Here is a 5,444-nt window from a genome sequence, read left to right on the forward strand (position 1 = left end):
GGTATTAAATCGGTACGGAAAAACGGTTTAAACACGGTATCTAGTGCGGTACAATTTTTGTACAAATAAACTTATACCACTTTTGTTATTAGTTCATTAAGATCCTAATGAAACTGTGATCAACCAATCAATAGAATTTGAAATTAACATAGATAAAACAAGTAAATCTAATTAATAGAGACAAAAACAAGTAAATCTAGAAGAGGAGTGGATGATGAAACAAAATTTTGAAATAAGGAATTAGGGATAGGGTAAAGGTAAAGTGTTTTAATTGTAAAACTACAATTTATATCCTTTAATTTGGTAAGGTACCAATTCGGTACGGTTTCGGTATGTACCAACGGTATGAGTACCTAAAAGGCTAAAACCGAACCGTACCAAAGAAATTCGGTTTTGGTACGTACCGTACCGAATTGTGAACGGTACAGTACGGTACGGTGCGGTTTTAGAAGGCGCAGTTCGGTATGGTTAAACGGTTTCGGTACGCAATTGACACCCTTACGTCCATCATCCACCCTACATTAGATTAGATACATATCTGTTTGTGAAATTAAAAGTAACCGCAAATGCACGGTATCGTGTAGCTAATAGGTCGATCTCAATTAGATATGCCACTTTAGAATTAACTTCTTAATGATAATGCGAGAGTGCAATGATTCAAATTTGTTAATTACTTAATTAAACTAAACGAACGGTCTTAATCCATACATCTAATGCAATCGAATTGAGACGAAAAATAAAGCAAACATAATCAACGCATAATTAATAAAGGCAAAGAAAAATGCGAAATTAGCACAATCACCCTACAACAACTCTAAAGTCCGCTTTAAGCTCAATTTAGAGGCCTTGTAGCTCATTCCTGATGTTGAACTATGACTAAGTGAGTCCGGATCTAGGGAAGGAAAACCTTAATCACTTTATAGGGATGACGACTTTGGAAACTATCAAATCGTTGACCATTTGTATGGGAGATGGCCCTAGCAGCTTCCTTACGGTCCAGCGGTGGAAAATAGGCCACCGAAGATGGGACACCGAGATGGATGAAGTGGATGATCTCGGCCCAGAGAAAGACCCCCGACAGGAGGAACCGAAGATGGCTCTATGCAATCAATGGGATGGAATAGTGGACTTGCCCTTAGCCCATCATCCTCAGTAAGAGAAAGGGCTTTAGGTTGTGAAAGAAGATGGAGGAAATGCCTTCTTAGCAATTGAATCAACGACGATGGGAAATGGGTAAATTAGACAAATTTGCAAATCCACTACGCCGCCCAAGAGGAGGGACCTTAACCAAAGAGATGGCTCTCCATCGCCCAGACATAAGAGTGGGAGTGATTCATACTTGTTCGGATCCCGCCCGCTCTTTTCCCCTTATTATCCCCCTCCCCTTATTAAACCTATTCCCCTCTTTACTTCTAGTATGAGTTAATAAATAAAAGTAAAAGGGGAGAGTATCAATATAATGACATGACCGTGGACCATTTCCAAGCTTACAACCGAGGGAGGAATAGAGAAAGAGAAATTACAAAAAAGAAATAATCAAAACAGTAAAAGGGACCCCCCAGAGAGGTACGACTGTAGGCATCTCTGATCAAGGACCCAGGGGAAGGGAGAGTAATAAATAAATGCAAAAAGTAAATTGCATAAAGTAAATAACATAGTAATAAAAGGAAAGGGAAACCTTAACCAAAGAGAGGCACGATTATAGGCATCTCTGATCAAAAACCTAGGGGAAGGGAGAAAAATAAATAAATGCTGAAAGTGAATCCTAAATTTAGAATATGGAGTGGTAGATAGAAGCGGGAATGGAGGGAGGAGAGAAGATTATTGAAGAAGGTTACTTACTTACGAATTGAACAAACGATTCAAATCTCAACCAACCCTAACAACCAGATCTAGATCTAGAATGACCTAGATTTGCAATTGCTAGACCCAGAGAAAAATGAATCTTAAAACTTGAAACTTGAACTTGAATTGCATTACATAGAAAAATTAAACCTAAACATTCAATCTAGAAATTTAAATCTCACAAATGCAAGCAAAGAAAACTAGAGAAAGCCTAAATAAACTGAAGAGAGAAAAAGAGTGCTTCTACTAAGCTCTAAAATACATTCTCCCTTGATGGAGTATGCTCTCCTTTTATAGAGTTTACATAAGATATGAATCTTGACAGAATTTGAATCAAACTTAGGGTTCTTATCTGACTCAACCAATTAGGGTTTTGACATACTAATCGGACCGACTTAGAGAGATCATATGCACAATTCCACCGTTGGATTTGAGGTTTAAGAAGTCGCAAAGCTCTCATCAAAAAATCAACACGATCGGAGACCGGATGACTGTTCAATGAAGGGCTTGATCAAAATTAGATAGAGACATTCAAAAACGGGATTTTTCCCTCTTCCTTCTTTGAATATAATTATTTTTCCTCTTTTTCTTTCTTTGACCAAATTACAAATAGGAAATAAGATATTGAAGTATGCAAGGACTCTTTTCTCCATTTGGACTCTCTCAATAATATCTCTATAGATTTGACTGATAATTTATAATCTCAGCCGTAAATCAAATTTGTCTTCTTTATCTCTTAAATATTTCAGAATTGGCCCATAATCACATCTCTAGCCCATCATGCTCTAGATCAAGCTCATTTTCGCATTTGAGAATTTGAATGGACCTCTTGACGTGTAAAATTGCATGATTCATACCCAAAACTCCAAATATTTGCTTAAATATTGAAAAGTCCTTAAATCTATAAAAACAACATAAAACCCAAGATAGCTCTACTCTAAGTATGTAAAATGCATGTTTTATGCCCTAAGATTTCACATAATGTGCTCATCAATATCCAAAGGCCATAGAATGATAATGAGGAGGGAAGGTATGGACGAATTATATATTCCCCCCATCATGCCTAAGAAAGGGGGCTCTCTCTGGTTTTTCTTTTTCCTGATCTTCTTTTTGAGGATAACTTTCTCAAGAGGAATCTTTGTCTTTTTGACCTGGACTGACTTGATCATCGGAGGTGGCTTTCCATCCCTAGGAGTTGTCCACTCTCACCTTCATTTTGGTCGCAAAAACCAGGCCCAGATCCATGACGAACCAAGGAGCTAAGACCACATTTTTCACAACAACTTTCATGCCTCTCGGAGGAGAAACCTCGACTATGCTTGGCCTAGGCAGCTATGAAACTCCAAGTCAGTCCCAAAGTAGACATTCCTTGCCATCTGTTGAGGTTTCACTCCATGCAAGCAATAACTTGATGTCCTACTTAAGGCTTTACCAGAGCTATGGGTCTAACTCTCTCCCTCGTGGTATCAAATCATCCGGGATGTGAACAACTTATATCCAACCCTACCAGGACTCCCTCCTTTTATGCTTTATCACTGTAGATGTCCATTTTGCCTAAACTTACTTTGATAATGGTGGTGTTAATATTTCGATTGTAAGCTATCTATTTTTTGGTTGTCATGATCTATAACCAACACACATTGGTTAATATCAAAGTTAGGTTTCTGTTTCTATGTAGACTTTGATGTTTTTATTTATGACGTTGAGAAGTTTACAAGGACATACCATTTTTTATACATTTTCCCCTTTGGTGGAAGACCTTCTCTCTTTGTAGAATCTTGGATGCATTATTTCATTTGAGAGTTAAGTTTTTTGATAACCTTATTATAAACTCTTGCCACCATATATTCAATCCACTTCATTAGTGTTCATAAGTGGATCTTCCTCTTAAATGTGTGATACACAGAGGGGACATTAAGGTTGGGTTATCAAAATCCCAATTCTTCATTTGAGAGGGTGAGGTGAGAGTTATGAGACCATCACTTTATCACATCAATGTCAATACAAGTACAAAGTAACTTGGTAAGATTATTTTTCTTTCTCTTCTTACAGGCACCCTTCTTTATTTGGTTCAGGACCAAGCTACTAAATGTTTGTTCAACTAATTGCACCTTAATTTTAATACTTTTATTTTGACCTATTCTTGTGACCAATTGTGTTGAGAATTTTTGTACTACAAAAAAAAAAAAAAAAATCGTTTATAGTTCCTTACATGATTTTACTTAAAAATAACAAACCAATATTGAATGCTTTGAAAAAAAACTAACGGTTTAAATAAACTAACAAATATAAAGTTAGAAACATCTGCAAAAACACAATTGGTGCAAAAGTGTCGAACGTAAAAAATCATTCTACTAATGGTTCTTGAGTTCAAGTGTCTGATTTTATTTTCCCCTCCTTTTCAATAAATTAGGTACCTCTCTAAGAAATATATATATATACACACACACACGCATGTAAGTCTAACTATATCCCTATATCCTTGAGACCCTCTAGACCTTAAGCACAACAAGGCTTTGATTGAGATCTTCAGGGCCAAGAATTTTTGGCATAGTAGGGTCAATGTCGAACTTGGCCTTATAGTGAGTTTCGACCAACCCAATCTTCTTCCTTGTTTAGCTCTTTTGTCGATAAAATATTTTATATAAATTTTTAGTGCTAAAGTTAGATATGAACTTTCTAGCATATGTTTGGATGCCAGTATATTCTCTTTATTATTATTATTATTATTTATTTATTTATATTTTTGTTACGTAAATATTTAAGCCTTTGGTGGTTATTTGTCTACCTATGCATGATGAAATAACAATAAAATAAAGAGAGAATTTTGAAATATTCATATATGACTGCTATATCGGTCAAATAATTCCATTGACTAAAGTCAGATCCAATGTATCTATGGCCATCTGAATAAATTAAGATCTACCCATAATGTTAAAATAAATATAATTCTGAGTTAGTTTACATAATTTAAGAAAAGACAATCTAATGCCACAGGATTCCTACACTAGTATGTGAGGTAATTTTTCATATAATATAATAAACTTTTATTTTTATATTAAATAATATTTAATTAATATTAATTTATCTGGATTCAAAATTTTGATGAGGAAGTAAACATAAGAACATAAAATAAAATAAAATAAAATAAAAATTGAATTGAGTTACCATCAAAGGCTGCTCAGTCATTAATGACTAGCACCTTTTAGTAAAGAAGTCACATATTTAATGCTCCTTGCCCAATAGTTTTTTTATATTTAATTTAAATATACGACATAACTTGTAGGCTCTAAAGAAAATTCATACTCTTGACTTAATGGGATTTTTTAATCAATCATTCATCATTTTTTATCTTATTCATTTGATATTAATTCCTCAAATCATTATCTTTGGACTCAATCTATCATTCAAAATATTAATATTACTTATGGAGTCCGGATCAGCTACCCGTCGGAGGAGCACAGAGGAGGAGCACTCTGTGCTCCCCAACAGCTTTACCACCATAAATACAGGGGGACCTAGGGGTTGGGTGATGGGAGCTTTTTTTATTTTTTTATTTTTACCTGTGGGTCCCACACTCTGTGCTTCCCTGACGGGAT

Source organism: Hakea prostrata, chromosome 9 (assembly GCF_041222555.1).
Source record: "Hakea prostrata isolate BN-2017 chromosome 9, UWA_Hpros_2, whole genome shotgun sequence".
Taxonomy (NCBI): domain Eukaryota; kingdom Viridiplantae; phylum Streptophyta; class Magnoliopsida; order Proteales; family Proteaceae; genus Hakea; species Hakea prostrata.